At 22.2% G+C, this 23,553-nt stretch overlaps 1 protein-coding gene across 5 annotated transcripts in view; it reads left to right on the top strand.

Moving 5' to 3' along the window:
* The first annotated feature begins 1,143 nt into the window (after positions 1–1,143).
* LOC129610146 (zinc finger protein 250) overlaps positions 1,144–23,553 on the top strand; it is an 86,734-nt gene continuing 64,324 nt past the window's right edge. For all 5 annotated transcript variants that reach the window (XM_055522546.1, XM_055522544.1, XM_055522547.1 and 2 more), the window contains exons 1-2: positions 1,144–1,216; positions 4,720–5,582. The gene's annotated coding sequence lies outside the window, so the exon portion shown is untranslated. The remainder of the gene's footprint in view (positions 1,217–4,719; positions 5,583–23,553) is intronic.

Below are 23,553 nucleotides of genomic sequence, written 5' to 3'. Positions count from 1 at the left end.
GAGAGAAAAAAAAACAAACATTAAATAAAAAGCATCCTATAAAATATTTTTATACTCGTATTTGTATACCATATGCTATATTTACATATATATTTAATACGTGCTTATTTGAGTATATGTATAAATTTGTAACACATAAAAAAATGCGAAAAAGAGGAGAAAGAGGAGGAGATGAAAATATATCGACAACATTTTTCTGTAAGAGAATATAAAATAAAAAAAAAACAAAAGAACAAAACGAGAAAAAAAGAGAAAAAAGAAACAAAACAAACGAAATGTACCTTTTTTTCTACTTTTTCTACTTGATTTTTTTCTCTCTGTCATTTATTATATAAAGAAACATGCAAACAAACATATGAATATTTGGCATGGATAATATCACATTTTATTATTATACTTAGTGTATGTATATTTGTTGTACATATATGTATATCATTATGCACGTATATTATTGTACATTCGTACATAATTACATATAATGATGTAGATATTAAATATATCTACATTTAAACATTCTCATTCATATACGTATTTACTAAATGTACTATATGTAAAAATTATACGGGTTGGTGTAGATATGGAGTTAACAATATTATAAATAGACACACATATATGTATGTACGTATAGATATACGATAATAATATAAACGTCTGTTTGTAAATACTTTTTGCATACATAATATGTTCAGTGTTTGTTATATAGTTGTGTGTTTTGTGATGTGAAAACAAAAAAAAAATACATAAAATTTATTTTTATACTAAAAAGTAGTAAGAAAAAAAGAAAAAATAATAAAAAACAAAAAAAAAAACCAAATATTTTTTACTGATTGTGTGCAAAAATAATTTTTTTTTTATTTACTTACATACATATGTGTGTATATATTTTGTATATGTGCATAAGTATATGCACATATATTTATAAAATTTGTATGCAAAATAAAAAAGCAACTTTTTTTTTCCAATTCATTTTTACAGTAGATTTTTTTTGTGCCTCTTCATTTATATTTTTATTTTTCGTATATCAAACCAATTGTATGTTTGTGTATAAAAATTAATGTATATATGAAATGATATATGTATATTTTATATACTTTTTTTTTGTTTTTTTTTGGAAAATGTGTATTTTTATTTTTAGTTTGTAGATTACACTTAATCCGTTCAGAGGTTTTTATAGCCGCACTAAAGTTTTTTTACCACCGGTTTATCTATTTTTTGGGTTAGTCTTTAACTATGTCCGAAAAAAAAATGAAAAAAAATAAATAATTTTTTTTTTCCAAAATTTTTGTGATACATTTTTTTTTTATAAAAAAAAAAATTTAAATTTTTTTTACTGTGTTTTCCTTTACTATGTAATTTCTTTTTTTTTCTGTTTTTGTTAAAAATTTTTCTTCAAAAGAAATTCATTTCTATTTAGTTATGCTAGAATTTTTCTTATTTATTTTCTAAACAAAAAAAAAACAGAAATAAAAAAAGGAGGAAAAAGTTTGTTTTCATTTTGGTTGATTTCTATTTGTTTTTTTTTTGTTTTTTTTTTTTCCTGTAGCCTCCTTTTTCTTCTTATTTATTATTGTTATTATTATTGTTTTTGTTTATGAAAAACTTTCATTTGTTTCTTAAAATTGAGTAGAAGAAATAATAATAATAACAATAATAACAAAAAATAAAAATAAATAAATAAAAATATAAAATGGAATAATTAAGTCAAGGATAACACTTTTGATTTCCTTCTTCTTATGGGTTGTTGTACATTTTATTTATTATTGTATATATACATTTATATTCAATGTATATAAAATAGAAATATATTATTTAATATATATATATATTTATCAATGTATACATAGATGTGTATAAGGAATAAAATTGCATACAAATATTTATTAAGTTTTGTTTAGGAATGAAATAGAAAATTAATAAAATAAAAAAAATATTTTTTGAATATTTTTTTTTTTGTTTTATTTTTTTACTTTTTTTTTTTTTATTACAACTTCCGTGTTGTTGCTTCTTAGGAGTTTTTATATATATATATAAAATGAAAATATAATATTGTGAAGGTGTATATACTTTGTGTAGTATATATTTTATGTAATATTGAACATATTGAGAAAAAGAAACAATAACATTAAAAAATTCTATATGAAATAAAAATAACATTAAATTTTTCTTTTGAATTTTTTAAAATTATTCAAATATAAATTTAATTTACATATTTTATCTGTAATTTTTATATAAATCACAGTTTAAAATAATTTCACAGTTAAAAATAAATATGATGTGCTCTAATTTTAATAATAATGCTATATATATACATATAGTTACAAGTGAATGTGGCAAAAAGGATAATATAATATTTATTTGTTAAATCTTAAATATATTAAAAATTTTTAGTAAACGCATTTATTGTAAATAATTAATTAATTTATTAATTATTTTTAATTAAAAATTTCATTATAAAATTAATATAAACAGAACTAAAAATAAATTCAATAATATATAACCACATTTTATTTAAATAGAATAAATTAATTTAGTTGATTTTAAATAATTAATAATTATTTACATAATAATTACATAAAAAACTTATATAAAAAAAAATAGTTTATTCTAATTTTTCATATTTCGTTTAAATATTTAATTTACATTTACATTTAATATATAACATTTACTTAAAATAAAAAAGGATTAAATTAATAATGGATTTATGTGCAATTATGTTACAGAAGATTACTAAAACTATAATAAAATCCTAACCTCACCAAATGTATAACCTGATCTAAAATGCTCTAAAATAGTTGATAAATTCTCTGAAAGTTTTTGTTTTTTTTTAATAAAAATAAAAAAACGTTGAAAAAAGTAATTTTGTAAAAAAAAATGGATACAACATGCGCCAGAAAAATTTATAATAGTTGCGTTATTATTTTGTTATTTTTGTTGTTCTTAGTTTGTTTTTTCTAAATAACTAACATAGTGCATAACATAAACGTACTTTGTTAACTTCATATAATTTTTAATATTTACAGTTTAAATAGTTTTTATGTATTTAAGTTTAGAATTAATTTTTTTTTGTATTTGTTATTTTTAAAAACTAAGTACTTATACATAATTACATTTTAATATTAAAACAAACACCAATTAAGTACATTTAAATTTAAAATTAAAATAATTATATGATAATTATGATTCAGAAAAAAAACTTGAATTTTGAGAAAATAAGAAAAAAACACAATAAATAAAAATATTTTTGCAATACTTGAAAATTTTTTTATTAAAAGTAATTAATTGAACTGTTATTGAATTACAAACTTTAATTTTTTAATAAAATCATTAAGTTTTAGTGAATATTGAAATTTTTTTGTATTATTATTGTTTAAAACTGTGCATAATTAAATTATTTATATAAAATTTGTTTTAATGATTAAAAATTAAGAGTTCAAACATTTAAAATATATATGAAAAATGTTAAAATATGAATATAATTAAAAATTTATTGTAATATGGATTATTATAGAAATTATAATTTAGAAACTTGCAAAAATAATTTTTGTTTACTATAAATTAAAAGTCATAATCATTATACAATTTTAAAATTATTAATACAACAACAGGAAATAAAATAATTTATTGAAAATTTTTAAACAAATAATAATAAATTTTTAAAATATTTAAATCTACAAAAGGGATAAAAAATTATAAGTTTTATTTACTTAATTTTTGATTTACAATAATATTGTCTTTACATATGCTTATTAATTTGAAAATTACTCTTATATCACTATACATAAGCAGTTTGTATGTATATATCTAAATTTCTAAATTATATAATATACAATATTGTAATTGTATGTATATAGTATACATATACATACTAAAAAAAACATAGTATAGAAACAATTTTATAAGTATGTTTAGTAAAATTATCGCGCCTAAATAATTTTATCATGAAATTTTCTTATACTTTTTAAAGTTTTTGCATTTATTTGAATTTTATTGAATATATACATATAAATTTATTACAATTTTTTTACTTATTTACGTACTTTCATATTAAATAATATGTAACATATTACTTTTTTTAATAAGTTTTCAAAACAGCTAAAATATACAAAAGGTATGAAGTCAAAGAATTGAATTTCTGTTAAATTTTTTATTAATGCTATGCATACAAATTGGCGCTAAAATAAATACTTATTACATACTAAATTAAATTTAAAAATATTTTTTTTTCAAGAAAAACGCAGTATTGTCTTCTATAGTTTATTTTAGAACAATGTTACACTGTCTTTCCATTTTGTTTAGAGCAACAAATTTAAAGTTAAAATCAGAATATTAAAATTAAAATAAACATTTTTTGCTTTTAAATTTTAAGATCTATATATTTTGGTTTTGTTGGAATTATACAAAAGTTGAAAGGTTTAAACTATTTAAGGCTTAATTAAAAAAGTTTACATTTGATTTTCGCTCACATAACTTTTACTGTATTTTTAGGAATGTTGTTTAAACAGAATCTTCTACGTTTGTAATCTTTGCCATTGGGGCCTAATTACATTGTAGTTACTAGGCCGCAATTAATTAAAAAAAATATTTTATTTAGGTATTGCATATGCAATTGAATGTATGATTAAACATTTTAAATTCAAACACACAATATTATTCAAAATCAAAAGAATTTTCGAATTTAAACACGCCATTTATATGTAAATAACTCTTTTATATTTCTAGGTGCTTTTTAAACTGTTTGGAAGATATTTTTATTGAAAAAAAAAAGTATAAAAAAAAAAAAAAAACAAAAAAAAATTGTGTTATATAATTTAAATATTAAAATTTTATTTTGTTTCTAAAACAAGAAAAAAAAGAAGGAAAAGAAATGAGGAGAGGAAAAAAAGAATTTTTTTAAGCAAAACACAAAATGCAAAGAAAAATTTTTTTTGAATTATTTTTATCACTAAATTCAAAAGTATTAAAAAAATTATTAGTGCGCTAAAAAAAATTTAAATTAACAATTAATTAACAAAATAATCAAAAAAAAATCATATAAAATAAATAAATTTAAACATTACAAAAATATGGCTACAAAAATATGAAGAATAAATTAAAAAAAAAATAAAAATGCAATTTGCTGTAAATAAAGAAGAAAATTAAAAATCAACAATAGCATTAGAAAAATTTTCTGGAAAACTTGCAAAAAATTATGTTAATGAAAATCTGAAAAAAAAGAAGAAAAGAACACGAACTCTATTATAAATGTGCAACATGATATTTGATAAATGTGATAACTAAATCATCAGTCGAATGAAAATCGGAAAATTCTAACACCTTTACATACCACACCAAATTAAAAAACATTCTATAAACATAATTATATTTTATATTTTAAAATTATTGTCGTCATGCCATTTTAAAATTTTATTTCTTAAAATTTATTTTTTGTATTTAATTAATTAATTACAAATGTAATTGAAATATATATATGTAAGAGAAGAAAAATAAGTACTTACACAGTAAATAAATAATTTGTGAAAAGGAAACAGGAAAATATTAAATTAAGAAAAATATGCAATAAAAACGGAAATTTCTTTAAAAATGTAAGTACAGAATTTATGATTTTTTTTTTATAAATAGTAATAGAATTTTGATAAAATTTTAAGATCATCTAATTTTTTGATAAAACAACATAAGATATCAAATAGTTATCGTAAATTAAATAGATTCAAGTATATAGAAGCAGTCGAGGGACACATGCACATTTACAACGTTAGGTGGATTATTTTATTTATCACATTGTTTCAATAAAGCTTCATATACTACAATTTTTGTAATATTTGTGCTCAATTGTTTTTAATTATTAATATGAAACGCTAATTAAATAAATTGCTAATGTTAAAATACTGGAATCACAATTTGCACTCAGTTTTCTTTTTTTTGTTATTTGTTATTATTATGGCAACCACCATTAATCTGGTTTTATTAGGGTACCCCTATGCTATATACACATATCAAACTTTAATTGGCCATTATCCGAATGACCTGGATCATAAGTTATGTCTTAACATTTGGTCCGGCCCGGTTTTTAACGTGAAATTATAGGGACATGCCCAACGTTCTGGGTTTTACCTTTGTTATCAATGTATGTAAAATTTTCATGTGCGATAAGCCCAAATATTAAAGTTTGTTTAATATACTCTTCATTGTGCTAAAATATATTGGATATTAAGCCATTTTTTTGAGTTTTTAACGTCCTGTTAAAATGTCTACAGATCAATTTAATTAAAAAATTTTGTATTCCATTTAAGTTGAAAATTTTATGAATAAATTTATTTGAATAATAATATTGATATACCGTTTCTCTTGAATTTAATTTTTTTAATTAAATTTGCGGTAATATTATACCAAATTGGCATGACGTATATGCTATTACTGGTCTATCTCTGGCTTTTCTTCAATTGTCGAATAAATTTTTTGCCTTATCCTTTATCAGAGTAAAAATGGAAAAAGTAACTTACACCTAAGTTTTGTTTTATACATTTAGGAGGTATATTAAAAAAAATCTATTTAATCTATTTAATTTTATTTAAAGTAAGAAAATATTCTTACTTTATTGGAAGTAAAATAATGCTTAAAATTTCGAAAGAAAAACTTATTGAAAATTGTAATTTTGCTAAAATTGTGAGCAAAAAATTCTGTTCTAATTTAATATAATGTTTACTGATTTCTTTAAGATATCAAAGTTTAAAACTTTCGGACTTGACAATTAATAGAAAAATTATATTAAAAATTTGAAAAAATAAAAATTATAGAATAACGATGAATTTGCAAAGCCAATTTGTCTTTTGATAGAAAGAATTATTTAAACTTTCTGAATTTGAGAAGTTTAAATAGTTTCGGCGCAATAAGGTAGCCAAACTTTGTGGAATTTTATATCAAATTTTTGTATATGTTGATCAAATTATTATAGGAACCTATATTTTGCTATAAAATTTACGCAAGCAAATAACAATTCTTATTTGTTTCAAAAGGAATCATTGATTTTTCTTGGTAAACGTGTAATTTTAGATAATAAATCTTTTTGAAGTAGATTATTTATTAGAAATATGTATATTTTATTCTAAAACCTCAAGTTTTAGAAAGCTTTCAAAAACCAATGTGTGTTTTCAAAATTAATACATGTTTGAATAAAAACACATAAATAAATAATTTGTTGATATTACAATTCACATACCAAAAATATAAATAAAATTACGGTAAATATAAAAATGCTACAACTATTGTGCTACAATGGTAACGCTTTAAATATTTCCTAATTATTATTTTGCATTCCGAAAATTTAAATTGTTTTTCATTCAATTAATTAATTCTTAACTCTTATGCTAAATTTACAAATTTTAATCAAAAAGAAATATTTGAGTTTTTTCAAAATATTTTTTATTTTTATCAAATTTTTAAAATTAGAAATAATAAAAGTGATTTATGAATTCAAAATATTTTTTTTTTTAGTAAATGTTAAAGGTTTTTTTTATTCGTTAATGAAAAATCCAAATTTTTAATATCCTCTTTTATATTTCTTAATAAAATTTTCTTACAACGATTTTTTTTTATAACAAATGTTTGGTTATTAACCTGATTGTGATTAATTTGAAATTTTCTCTTTCTTTTTATTTTCTCTTCCTTAATGTACTACAAAAACCTGAATATACGGAAGTAAAACTTTTAATATATATATATTTATAAAATCAAGGATATATCCGTCAAGGATATTTATATTTTTATAAATTTGTAAGTATATAATGTATATATAAAATGTGTGTATACGTAAATGTATACAACATTTTTGCATCTGCTCTAATGAATGTGTCCTTGAGAATTTCCCCGTAAGAAAGTTATTAAATTGTTTTGTTTGATAAAATTTGAAAAACAAAATACGAAAAAAAATTATTATGAAAACAGAATTAAGAATTTCGAACAAGTTTGACACTACGTTCAATTGTTTACAAGTGTATGTAATTTATGATTTTCTTCTTTAAAATGATGTATATGAGTAAATTATATGAGTATAAGATTAGTACGAGTGTTAGTTTTTCAAGTTAAGTATTTATTATTCCTTATTTGCTAATTATTAAGTTAAAATTTAAATTAGAAAGTTTGCGAAAAATCCTGTTATGATTTGGCTATGTAAAAAGTTTTAACCTTACTATGTATGTGTTTGCCGATTCACGTCAAAGTTTAAACATTCCATAAAATTGCATTTAATTTTTGTATTAACAATTGAAATGTTTCTTATAAAAAATTATCTCACAGTAATTGTGATCTCACAGGAATATGCTGGAGTTGGATAATAATTTTAGTTATTTGATTTGGATTATTTTTCATGAATGGCGATAGAATTGACTTTGTTTTTCTTTGTAGTATACACTTTAGGCATATTATTACCAAATATTCAGTGAATGAAGCCATAACTATTTAATGATTTCATATAATAAAAAAAATCTTTAAATTAATAAACGGTTTGTATTTCAAAAGAGTTTCGATTAAAACTTTTGAATGTGGAAATTTTTTTCGTTAAAATTATAGCTAAAATTTATCATTATAGCTTTATTTTCGAATATAGTGAACTAGTAGGCGTTTTTAGAGTTTTGTGTCGGATTTGAGAGTTCCATTTCATATTTATAAAATAACAAAGCAATTTGAACTCAAATTGATGGGCTATTCTGCAAAGCTACAGGATAATTTTCCAATATATGAAACGTATCATTATTATAATGATGTGCATAAAATTAAAAAAAAATTAAATTAAATTAAATTAAGTGAAAAATGAATTATTTCCACATCTGTGCCGTAGCATTGGACTTCAAAATAATCTATAGAAATTCTACCGAAATCATAGTTTGAAAGACAATTCTGAGTATCTGAAACTTTAAAGGCAGAAGTATGGTAGCGAAATTTGAATTTTTGTAAATTGAAAGTTTGGAAACTCTTTGGTGGCTGCATGGGCAGTTGTAAGTCATACAATAATCGTGAAATTTTAATATTTCTTTCTTAACTTGTCAAAGAGAGTCTTAATTTTTAACTCTCTTTAACAAGTTTTCAAAATTTTCAATAAGTTAAATTGAAATTTTTTTATAAATTACATAATTTTTATTTAAACTCATTTCATGATTACATAAAGATATTTAAATATAAATATACATATATGTATGTATATAATAAGGATATTGCGTAGTCGTATATGTAAATCATATACTCAAAGTATAAATTACTTTTAAAATAACTTTTTTTTTTTATATAATTTTAGCGTTCATTTGATTTTTATATTTACGATTCGATATTGCATACGTACATATGTATATAATATTAGTACATGTATATATATATATTAAGTCTTTTTAGAAGAATATCAATATGTATATGTAGATATGTATGTAATGGGAAGTAATATGTATTTTATAATAGCATAATAAATTAAAATTGCCAAAATATAAATAACTAGTTCTATATATGTATGTATATGTATGTACGTACATTTAAATTTTAAAAAATGGAAACGATTACATAAATTACTACGCATATACATTTTTAATATAATTATGTACATATATACATTTAATAAATTTAACTATATTTACCATATGTATGTCTATGCAATATACCTACATACATACATACAATGTAAAAAAGGACTTGTAAATAATAAAAATAAAATATGTTTATTTTTTATAGAATACGAGTGTAACGTTAAAACGTTAATGTTTATAAATATTTTTTTTTATTACATATTTATTCAGCTTGAATTGATTTGTAATATTCTATTGAAAATATTGTAAAACTCATTTGAATATTTGTACTTCTATATATAAACAGTATTTTTATATTTACTTTATTAATTTAAAAATTCGATATGTACATGAGCTTTAGTATATATTCTATATATATATATATATGATATGGTTGTATATTAAATTCAATATTGTTATATAGTTATATAAAATAAATTTTTGTATAAAGTTTGCAAAATACATTGGTATTCAAGATAAGTAAATTTTTCAGTATTGTACTTGTTAAAAATTTGTAATAATTTGTACAATTGTTTTAATATTATTTAGATAATATTTGTAATGGAATTAAAATAAAATAAATATTATTTTATTTTGGTGTAATTTTAAAATAATTTATAATTTCATGTCGAACCTATAGAATAAGAGTGCCCTCGAATGTCAAACATTTACGATTGTTAACATACTCAAATTTAAAATTTTCTTCAATATTTTTTAATATAACAGTTTGCTAAAAATTGCAATATTTCGAGATGAATCTATTTCTTTTTATATAAGGTATTTATACAAAACTAAATTAAAAACAGAATTGTTTTAATAAATTGCATTTTTTATCTGAGCAAGGGGGTAAAACTTTATTTCATAAAAAAAAACGAGGCCCAATTGTAAAATAAAAATTATCAGAATACTTATAATTCTGATAATCAGTTTCAGAAAAAATGATTATATAAATTGAAATGCGTGTCACAAATTAAATTCTTGATTTATCCCATAATGATTTTTTGTACATATTTTATGTGGTTGAAACTGTAATGGTGTGAAAAATATTTTTCAAAACGAAATCTCTGGTTGTCTTAAAATTAAATGTAGGCAACAAAATATAAAATTGAAAATTTTTTTTTTATTTAAATTTTTTATGATTCAGCGAATTAAAGTTCAGTTAATAAAATCAATTGGAGTTGAATGTTTAGTCAAATGAAATTTTTTGAAACTCAACAAGTTATAGGAAGAGTATATCCAAATGTTTTGAACACTTGAAGCGCATGCCAAACATCATCGTATGTAAATATCAAATTTTTTGATGAAAAAACATTTAACACATTTTTCAGCGAGAAAACCGAATAAAAGTTTGGCGAAACTGAAAAGTTACAAAAAATTCTAAAAGTACTTTATTAACTTTGTTAGACGATAGCCCGGTTTTTGTTGTTTTATATGAAAATCACTAAATGTCAAATTGACCGCGAGCCAAAACTGAAAAGTGATGCAAAAATTTGAGCATTCAGAACTTCTGGGTGACTTGCATATGGTTAAAATTAGTTTAAGATAAATCATTTTTCATTTCAATTCCCTTGTTCAAAAGATGTACCCATTTTGATTATCAGATGAACTGATATTGCAAGAAAAAATTCTATTTGATTTACATACTTAATCTACTAAAAACTAGTTTTATGAATACATTTGGAAATTTGTTTAAAAAAATTCAATGGTTGAAAATTTTTTTTGCACAAGTTGTTTAGAAAGAATAAGTAAGTGAGTGAAAGATAACTAAAGCGTTTCCCGTTTACGATAAAGTTTTTCACATATTTAATATTATATATGTTATATTTGTAAAGGACTTAATCGGGTATTGCAATTTTTATTTTATTTCAATTCAATGTTTGTTTTATTGAATAATGGTTTAATTTTAAATAAACAATAAATTATAACGCTTTTATCTATTGAAATCATAATTTTTTTTTGTTTTTCAATTATTTTATATTAAATTCAACAGAATATTTTTGGTTCGCTTATATGTATATGCGTTACTTGGCATATTTTTTGTACCAATTACATTGAGTGATGAATGATGATATCTCTATTATTTGTTGCCACTGTGAAAATTTTGTTATTACCCAAAATATCACAACAAATAGGTAAATAAAATTCTATGTGATATCACAATATGCAACTTTCAAACGCATAATTCTGTTATAGTTGTACATGTGTTTATAATATTGTAAATGCATTATAATGATGTGATTTACGATACACTTATATTCCTTTACATATATATTTTTCATACTTACTACATTCATTTTTTGTATAATTGGTTTCTATACACAATTGGAAAAAAAAGCTAAAAAAAAAATATTTTTTGAAGTTTTGTTGTGTCTGTCTCTTTGTTTATTCGTAAAGAGAAAACTAAGAAGTTTATGACCAAATTGAGTTCTACTTGCAAGATTATAGTAGTAATCACCTCCTTATCCAATAATATTCCCTGTTTCTTTAACAATAAAAGTTTTTCTAAAAAAAACTTTAAAATTGTTCCTAAACATATGCAATATGATCAATTGGATATGGCTAAACTAGTAAAGATAAATCATGTATGTATAATAGAATATATTTATATGTAAATATTAGTAAGCTCTAAATTTAAAATGTTAAAAGAAAATGTGCTATTTCACAAACTGTGGATTTAGTGGAATAAAATTTTCGTATATTTTATGTGTATTTCAAAGTTAACAAATATAATGTGAATGTGTGTATATTATTTGCCATACATATGTACATATGCATTTTATATAAAAAATAAGCCGAATTTTAATGAGAACAATGAAAGCATCCATCAAACCATCGAATGTTATGCAAATCTACTGTTATTCATTTGTTTATTTTTATATGCATTACTATGTATAAAACTTATATTTCTGACGTTAATACAAGCATGCAGTGTATGCACACACATACCAACATGTACTTGTAGAGTTGTGCAGGATTCTGTATGCACACACGTATGTGTGATTTCAAATAATATTTTTTAATATATCTTTTGTTTGTTTTCATTTTTTTTTTTGGTGTTTATATTATTATATTTAAAAATATACTGTTCTAAGTAGGATATTAATTGTGTACATTATTATGTGTGTGTTTGGACTTATGTACGAATAGATATATTAATATAAAGAGTAAAAATGTATTTATAAAGAGTTTTGTGCCCTTATAATAATAATAGAAACGATATGCATACATCCTGTTTTGGACATTGTATTATCATTTGATTTCATATTCACAACAACACCAAAAAAAAAACTAAAAAAAAAATAGTAAAAGAACAAACGCTTTATTTATGAAAGAAAGAGATAGTAAAGGAGCATTATAAATATCAGAATAATTGGGAAGGACGGATCATCGATGGTCGGATAAAAGATGGATAGATGGATGTAAATTAAATTGGATAGATATGTGTTTTTGTTTTCATTTTATTTTTCGTTTTTTCTTTAACATTATTTTTTTGTGAGCATATCCGCATATATTGAATTATATCTGATTATGTAAAAGTTCTGCAATATAGAGATACGTAGTTTGTATTTTTAATATTAAAAAACATTAAAAAAATTGCGTAATGTCTCATGAACGAATAGTATACAAGTTTTATATGTTTGTATATGAACAAATATTTTATTCACATAATAATTCATATTAATTAAAAACAAAATTAAATTTCGTATACAAGTGCAGAGTGTCCAATTTTTCATTTTAATATACTTGTATATTATTACTATTGTATATAGCATCTGTGATATTTTTAATAATAGTGCTAAAAAAGAATTTCTATACTAAATTTAAATTCAAGCTTAACTAAACCTTAATTTAAAAAACTCAAAAATTCAATATTTCACAGTGAATTTTCTCAATATTTCAAATAAAGAGAAATAACTTTGAAATTAATAATGTTGACTAGTCGTAAAATAATGTTAATAAAAATTAAGAAATGGTTTATGTATTTAATTTGAACAAAACTTTTTTCCATCTCTTTCCGTTCCATTTTATCATCTTCCCAAATCGGGAAATATGCTATTTTTCGACACGACATTTTTTATAAAACTGTAAGATTTTTCAAATTTCTATTGTTTGGATAGCCTAACGGTCAATATATTGTAATAAAAAAATATATAATTACTTATCGTAAATAACAAAAATTAACAATTTAATTCGATTATTATATTAATAATTGCTTTAATTTTTGTTATCATCCCTAAAGTTTGCAATCATTATTTAATTCAATGAAAATTTGAATCTTACTCAAACAAAACCCAAATATTAACTTCCAAGAAATTTCTTGAATTAGTTCCTTAGATATGGTAAAAATGTAAAATCCTCCTGTAAAAAAGTCCAGTTTGCGAAGCCTGACTTATCCCAAAAGTTGAGCAAATCGTTTCACTTTCAAACTAAACTCGTATAAAAAATTAAAACAAAATTAGTTCAGCCGAACTTGAGATATTTATATACAGAGACAAACTGATAGATAAGCACACTGACAAACAGACAAATAGACAGAAAATTTTGCATGCGGTCGGTAAAAAACGTTTACTATAATACATACTAAGTTATTTACATTCCATTATTTATTTTTTTAAGTTTTAATTACGCAATTCAAGAGCCAGAAATTTAATGTTAATAAATAAAATGAACCAATAACTTATTAAATTTTGGGGTGATTGAGCTCTATGTAACACTCTGTAATTATATTAGTTTGAAATTTCATGTCTATATAAACATCATATATTTATGTATCCTTAAATATAACTATACCAGTATATGCAGAGCTTATATTGCAATTTGCTTGCATATAATATAAAATTCAGCTTAAAAATATTAATCATTTTTTTATATAATAAATTTTATAATTTCATTAAAATATATAATTAAAAAAAATTATTGAACAGATTTTTGAAATAGTAAATAAACGAAAAACAAAAAAGTATTATGGAAGAAAATAATAAATTTTGTGTGTATGTGTGTGTGAGTTTATATAATATTATTTTTTGTTTTCATTTTAATCTGGTCAATCTCATTTTTTATGCCCTTCTTTTATTTATTATAGTATGCAATTATTTATGTGATGTACTTAAATTGACGCATGTCCTGCTGCCAGCACATACAAGCATATAGAAAATTTACTATGTATATATTTATTATTTGTACTCATTTATATACAAACATATAAAATATTTTGGGCAATATAGTATTGAAAATATATTTAAATGTTTATGCGTATGTTAATATGTGCATATGTAATTAATCAAAATAATGTGCAACATCTAAGCAAAAACAAAAAAAAGAATAAATTATGCCGATAATTACTTGCATCACTTTGCTATGCTCTTTTGTGAGGTGAGTAGGAGCGGTGGTTAATTTGCTTTTGTTTTCCTGTTAGTGCTTGGGTTAATGCTATTTTTCATTTTTTTAGTAAAAAATAAGCAAAAACAAAAAAGAAAGCCAAAAACTGAAATTTATTTTAATTTTACCATATTAGGAATTTTCATTTTTTTAAATATTTTTACATAATTTTACATAATTTTAGGCTATTTATCAATTATATACATAATACAATTAATATAATTGCGTTCACATATGTACATACAAATCCAAATGTAAAATAGAAAAAAAAATGCAGCCATAAATTTTGCATCTATGAACTTTTATAAATGGTAGCCAGCATATTTTTCCTGGGAATTTTTTAAACATTTCAAATATTTATTGTTGATTATTAATGTGTTTGATGCTTTATAATATAATTAAAAAATTATTCTGATGAAGGTGTATAGGGTATGGTATGAAAGGTTTTAAAATTGTTAAGAATATTTTTTACATTAAAATGTAATTAAAATCATTTATCATACGTTTATTTTGATTTTCATAATATTTCAGCAGAACAAGAAAATAAGGTCCTGGCTTCTTGTACATCATCATTTTGAAATCAGAAATTTTTTAGATAAAGCATTATAACTAAATATGAATTATTATTACTACTCTTTTCTAAAATGTTTAGTTTTTAATTTTTAGATTTTCAATTTTTATTATGAAATATCGAATCCAAACCACTGATATTCAGTAAACTTGGTAGAATATTTTCTTTTCAATTAGTTTTTAACGTTCTTGATTAATTTTCTTCTGAGGTTATTGATTAATGCAAGACAGATTTCGCACAACTTGCTTGTGGTTTCTAAAATTTTAATTTGTATTTGTGTAATAACTTATTCTATTTGTAGCAAGTTGTTTGAAAAAAAAAAATGCTTCAAGGGTACCAATTTTTATGTTTTGAAGTTAAAAGTGCTAAATACAGTTTTGCGAATTAAAATTAAGTTTTCCTATTCTATTTCATCAGTATACTAACGTAAAATATGAACTACTATAAATTTTGATAGATTTTTGTATAATTATTACAAAAAAGGATTGATGATTATTGAATATTTAATTTAATTATAATTATTAATTAAGTATTAATAAAATGTTTTTTGTCTTACTGAGTACTGGAGAACTTAAAAACTGAGTATAATATAAACTTTTGTAATTAATTAAATTTATTTTGCATTCCGTATATTGAAATAGGAATTGTTTTTTATTAATTCATCAATGCATTTCTCATTTTTCAATGTAAATTAACTGAGTATTTAACATGATTTTAAACTAAGCAAATTCAATATTGGTTATAAATAATCTCAATATTAGAAATTTGGATAAAAGTAGCAATAGCTTATTTTACCAATAGCTGGTAAATTGTAAATTTCTAATAGCTTATTAGAAATTTACAATTTACCAGGTTTAAATAAAACAATGCTAGTCGGCCTTAAAACAATCAAAGTTATTTGTTTTGAGCATATTGTTTAAAAAAGAGGATAATTTGTACGCAAATTTTTCACAATTTTGTAACCGAAATCTAGTGATCAAAAATGTAGTGTGAACTGAGCAGTTTGTTGGCTTGTGCAACTGAGCAAAATCTTAATTTCAGATTTAATTTAATTGCAAATATATTTTAAAGGTATTCTTTTAAGAGCAAACTCAGATAAAGCAAATTACAATGTATTTCGAACCACATAATTATTTCGTTTTTAAATTTAATTTTCGTTCTATTGGTGCTTTTCGAAGAGCTTATAAGCACTATATTCATACGGTTGCCATAAGAAATGCAGAAACAGTTGTTTAAACAAAAAAGAGTAATTGAAAATGAAAAATTCAGTAAATCATTTGAACTTTTATAAGAGTTAAAAAAACAACTGCTGTTATATTAGATTGCTGTTAGAAAAATTAGGCCAGCACCCAAACACTTTATAACATTCAGATTACTATCTTAACTAGAGTGTTTTTCCAAGTTTTATCATATTTATGAAATGTTGCTTATTGATAATTTATTTTTCATTGGTAGCGTCTGTTTATCAAAAATTTTACAGTCATTTTATTTTATGTATATGCAAACATTATTAATTATATAATAATTATGAGTAAAAATTTTGTAATAAAATTTTTTTTTCGATTTGTTTCTGTGAAATATAATTATAAGTATGTCGTATGATTCTTTTTTTAAATCATTAAAAATGTATTTAACAGAAGCGTATGTCAATCGATATTTCAAAAAAAGTATAACAACATAAAAGCAATAACCTCCAAAAAATTAATGGTTTGCAATATGCGGTGTATTTAAAATATATTGTAAAAGACTGCGTATATACTCGTACAATGGACAAAATGTAGAAAAAAATGTTCGTTTTTGAATTTTACATAGTTACATATAATTTTTTTATCACATACATTTTCACATAGATATTGCATTTACTATTTATATTTTTATTATTTGAAAAAAAAATATTTTCATTATATGCATATATACTTGAATTATACAGATTATTTTTACCTGTAAAGTTAACCTGTTTCCAAAATAATGCAAGAAAAAAAATACAAGAGAAATACGAATAATGCCAAAATATTCCTCCGACCATTAAATCCAGGTTCGTTGAATTTTTTAGCATTTTTTTTTCGTTATAAGTGGATATGCATGTGTGTATGCATAAATATATTTTAAATATGTGAAAATATAATAATAATAATAATTGTATGTACGTATGTTAATATTCTCATATAAAATATTATAGACCAAATTATAAATAGGTATAGAACTTGTATTAATATATGTGTCTGTTTGGATGTGTGTAGGTACTTACATTAATGCTCACCCCTAGTAATAAATAACCAAATTAGCTACTGTACAGTGTGTGTATATGCAAATATATAAAAAAGAGCCACTCAAAATATTTTTAATTTTTTTCTTCTTTAATTTTATTTTTTCTGCTTTGTTTTTGTTTTCTGTTTAATGCTTATTTCAATTCGAATTTCATTTCGGTATTTTATAATGTACATGAAAGTATACATGTGTACAATGTGTGCAATGCTATAGAATAGAGCTACTGTGTTCTTAGTGTCCTTGGAGAATGGGATTCCAAAAAAAAAAAACAACAGAAGCAAAAATAAAAATGTAAAAAGAAAATTAAAAATTAAAATAAAAAAGAAAAAGTTTTTTTCGTTTGCTTTTTTCTACTTTTTTGATCTTTTTCTCTTTGTTTTTATTTTTTTATTTTGTTTTAATATGTTGTTATTAAAGTATAGATGAATGCATTATTTAATGTGGTGATCCAGGATCGAAATACTAGTTTAAGTTTTTACAGTGTTTAATCAGAAAACTAAAAGGAATCATATGAAAAGAATCATTTATTTCTGGAAAATATTTTATTAAATGAATAGCTTTAATGATTATGACTAGCGTTTTGTATTTTTACAAGTTAACTTAAGATTATTTGGTCTTGTTTTAGTACAATTTAAATTGTAAATATAGGAATTCCTGAAGCAAAAGTTGTATCAATATTTTAACATATGAAAATCAGAGTTGTGCTCATACTCAAGAATTCGAAAATGTGCATTTCTTCTCAAACATTCTTACCTTTGCATGTATAGTACCTTTGATTTTTAATATTATTTTTCATAGTTTTAAGTTTGAGTTGAGAAAAAACGTCTTAATTCAGATGAAAAATAAAATAATTTCAAAAAGTAAAATATCCGAATTGAAATTTGCTCCTGGCTTTTTTTTTTTTACTGATTTCAAAAATATCCGACTGCGAACGTCCGATCTCAAAACACCTTATATTTTATCATGTTAACATTGATTTTGAAAACGCTAGTAAAAAGTACTTACTTATTTTGCAAATATGTTGTCGTATGTTCAAATATGTAATCGTTATATTAAACTGATTTTTTTTTAGAGACAAATTTTCAACTCCCTTCAAAATTTTTTCAGCAACTTAATATGTCAAAACAATAAAGATTTTCAGAATTGGTTAAAGAAAAACAATTTCGTTAATTAATCGTTATGTTTTACCTGATTTTAATTAAGTTTGGACATATGGCAAGAAATAAGAAATTTAAATAAAATTTGCAGATATTTAATTTGTTCATTTTTTATTATGCCATAAGAAGTTATAATAAGAAAACGATTCCAATAGAAGATCGGTTTCATCAAATTACTTTAACATTTAAAATGTTGGAAAATGTGCCATTTTCCAACATTTTAACTGATTCTTAATCCTGTGTGAAGGACTTAATATATACGGGTAGCTTAATATCTGTTTTGAATTCGAATTTGCCATAGATAAATAAATCTATGGTTCCGGCGTTACCGCAACGGGCCTAGTTGGCTATGTGTACCCTTCGGGGAGCCGCGAAAACCTCACCTTTCCTAACTTAGATAAATAAATAATTTACTGCAGGTCATATTTTGTTTTACATTATAAGTATTTTGATAGACTCATGATGTACTTTTTACATTTAGAAATATGATAAAAATTATGATTGTTCGTATAGATACTTAAAACGAGACACCTTATATTTCAATAGAGCTATATGGCATATAGGCAAAATAAGATTAAAGAGGAAAAATATTTTTTTTTTTGTAAATTTTTCGTTATTTTTTGGAAATCATCAAATATGCATTTTGAACACTGAACACTGAAAAAGGACCTCAAAATAATAAAATATTTTCATGTATGAAAACATTATAATACAATAAAAATGCGCTCGCATATATAAAGTAAAATTTTATTTTAAATTTAAATACATATTGATCAGAGAAGCTTCCAAATACACATAACGTGTTCATGCATATATCTATGTTTATATAAAAATACTTGCCGTTATATTCATATTTACATTATGTGAAAGTAAGCGAGTATGTTTATATTAATTCATGATTTTTATGTATTAACGTTCGTATATATTTGCAACCTTTTTATATATATAGAAAAAAATTATTATGTTTTTTTGTTTGTTTGTCTGTTTTGCTATTTTTTATTGTTGGTTTGGTTGTCGAAGTTGGTGGCTTCTCTTTTTATTTCGTGTTTGACATGTGCATTTCGAATTTTTTATATTATTACAACCGCACCCTTGTGTGTTTGTTGCCACTTTGTTCTATGTTTTTTTTTCATTATTATTTTTTTTATGCTTTTTAATATACAAAAAAAAAATTTTTCCCATTATAATTTTCCTTTAATTTTAACATTTTTTTACTCTTTTTTTGGTACTTTTTGGTACTTTTAATTCAGTGCTTTTTTTATTTTTGGTACTTTTTAGTACATTTTTTTGTTTTTTGTTCCTTTATTTTCATTAATTTTTTTTTGGTTTTGTTCTGTATTAATTATCTGTTGTTGTTTTTTTTATTTTAGTTTTCCTTTTTTAATTGGTAACATTATTTTATGCAGGTTTGTGAATATGTTTACTCTATATATGCGTTTTATATAATATTATAAAGACACTCCGCCGTATGTCCGTGCTTATTAATTTTGATTAATGAAAAATAATAATAAAAGGACAGGAAAATACAAATTCAATCAAAAAAATTTTAAAATGAGTAAAAATAAAAAAGAAACAAAACAAAATTTTGTAGATTAAAAAAAAATTAACTTTAATTTAAAAATAATTAATCAAAAACACAAGCAGATACTGCCATTTTATTTTTGTGTTCGCTTTTATATAACAACAGTATATGTGAAAATTTTTGATAAATAGATGCTATTAACAAGTGACAGGTATAAATAAAACAAAAATCCTAAGAACATTATGTATGTATCTATAATATTGCTCATTATGCTGATATTGTAACGGTTAAATCATTTTGTAAACGTAATGAGTGCGGCTCCCATCTGAATTACTACAGAATCGATTTTAGTAAACTTATTAAGAGTTAAGAGTAATCAGTAAACTTATTAGGAGTTTCAAATTTACTTGCAAAAGTAAATAAATTAATCGTAATGAAAATGTAACTTCAAAAATATATTTCCAAATTATTCTACATGCGAATTAAATAGATTATAGTTCCTATCCAATGAAATTAAATGCATTTAAGTCTTTGAAATTAAAGTATTTATAACACCTACACAGATTTCAGTTATTGGGTGTATTGAATTAATAGTTTCTGAGAGTTACTGAAATTATGTAAATTGAAAATATTTTACCTGGCAAACAACCATAATTGGAACAATCTCTTGTCTCCAACCTTTTTCAATTAATGAGACTATATATTATAACGGTATTAGACTTACCGTTTTCGATTAATAGATGCTCAAACATGGACTTCTAGGTTGAAAATTAAAAATTTTTCAGAACAGTAATTATCCAAAAAAAATTAGTTTTTTTTGGTTTTATATAAATAATTGTAATGCCAGCCACATGTACTGTTGTCAGGTAGACTGACAATTTATGTAATAAATTTTTGAAATACTTGTAAAAAGAACTCTCGCAAAAAAATACAAGTAAAAGCTTGAATTCTGCAACAGACTATAAAAACTGAGCGCCTTAAAATATGCAAAATCAGTTAAAAAAATATTTTCAATTTTTTAAGTTGAAAATTAGTTAAGCAAACTGAATTTTGATTTAAGGAATTTAATAATAAAACAATAAAATCCCAATTATTTCAAATAAATTCAAATTAAAATTGACTAAATATGTGAAATCATCTTTGTGCTTCAAACAATTTTCATGATATGACAGAAAAGGAAACATTCTTTTATATAATTCTATTTTGTTAATTAATATTGCATTAAAAATAAAAATTTTTGATATGCTGAATTTATTTTGAAATTACTAACGCACGAGTACACTGAACAGTTTGCTTGAAGCACGTTAATATTTTATGTGAAAGAGTTTTGTTTAAGAATCTTTCCAAGCTACATAAACAAAGAGATTAATATTTAAGTATGTTTTGAGATGCGCTCATTTTGTTTGATTTTTTTTGAATTTAACGTTTGATTTAAATTTATCCTAAAACTTTTCAACTTTAATATAATTTATGCAAAAAAAAAACAAAGCAAAAAGTCAAAAAGAAAAAAATTATGAAAATATGAAATAGGTTCAATGCACTTTCTGCTCTTAAGCAATATTTGCTTTTTTATGAGCATTGAAAAAGGGTTTTAAACAATATGAAACGGAAATTCCGAAATTAAAATGCACTTAAAATTGAATAAAATTATATAGAGTTTGCTACATTTTCAAAATTTGTAAAAAAACCGAAGCGATTTGAATTATTCTGTTTTAAATAAAATCTACAGTTTAACATATTCATAGCGTTTTAAATAGTGCGTTGGATACTGTCTTTATGACGAGAGGACAATTGAGCGCAAGTCAAATTTTTACGTATATGAAATTAGTTAACAAATAGATAGGAAAACTTGTGCTGTTTCTTCTATCAAAAAATTATAACGCAATTCTGTTTATGACAAGTCTATTCTAACTAAAATCTACGTAAAACTCGAAGATCAAAAGCTCTTCATATATGTGAATGACTGACAATGCCATTACCATAATAAAGCAGCTTGTAAGCATTATTTAAGAAAGGTTTTAGAAAAAGATTTTAGTTTTTTTCTTTTTAGCAATTATCAAACCTCAGTTGAACTATTTCAAATTGAGAAAGTTTTAGTTTGTGAAAATTATACCCAATTTTCTTTATTTCTATGAAGGAGGTGGATGTCTACAGTTTATTTTGTTTACTTTATTTTTTCTCCGATATGAGCTTATATATCTAGCCTTCTGCAAAATAGTACCAGTAATTTTTTTATCTTATATTTCCCACTGATATTTGAAAGAGAAATTTATCCATTGTTAAATACAAAATTAAAGAGAGTAAGCCTCATTACATTTAAAACTAATCGACGTACATGTTGCTTATTATGCTGACCAATGCAACATGAAAATTTTAGGTAATCTCAGTGAATGCGAACCTTCATTTATTTTATTAATAATTTTTCAATGCCAACTTGAACCGTACTTAATTTGAGACCTACCATATTCAGGAATAAATTCAAATATTCTTAGAAGAGTAGTTAATTATATAATAAAAAACACTAATGGAATTGAAAAAACAAAACAAAACAAAACTTTAATTTCATTTTCAAAATCACTTTTATCATTTTAATTTGTCGGCTTTGTATTTAAATTTCAATAAATTTTCGCCCCTCTCTCCTGTTTCAAAAGATCAATGTCATAAGTAATTTTATTTTCGTATATCATTTCTAGTGAAATTTTTCAAGTACATAATAAAAAGGAAAAAACAAAAAAAAATGTTTTTGTAATAAAGAAACAAAAGAAAAGAGGAAAATTAAAATCTTTAACAAAAAGCATAATTTTGAAGGATTGAAGCATAAAAAAGAAAAAAAAAATTATTAAGATTTTTTTTTGTTTTTGTTTTTTTCTAACAATTCTAGATATACAAAAGAATATAAATATTTTTTTTCTTCTTCATATTTTTTTATTTTAACTTTTTAAATGTTATTTGAAAGTTTTTCCAAAAATTCACCCTCAATTTAACAACTATAATAATAAGGATAATGAAAATATTATGAAAAATGAAAAGTAAGGAAAACAAAAACAAAAATTATTATATTTTATGTATGCATTATGCTTATCCATTTGGAAACACATACAAACGCTGTAC

The sequence above is a fragment of the Condylostylus longicornis genome, unplaced genomic scaffold, assembly GCF_029603195.1.
Source record: "Condylostylus longicornis isolate FDR11 unplaced genomic scaffold, ASM2960319v2 ptg000044l, whole genome shotgun sequence".
NCBI lineage: Eukaryota > Metazoa > Arthropoda > Insecta > Diptera > Dolichopodidae > Condylostylus > Condylostylus longicornis.
Note: the sequence above shows the minus strand (reverse complement) of the source record. Positions and strands in the feature narration are given on the sequence as shown.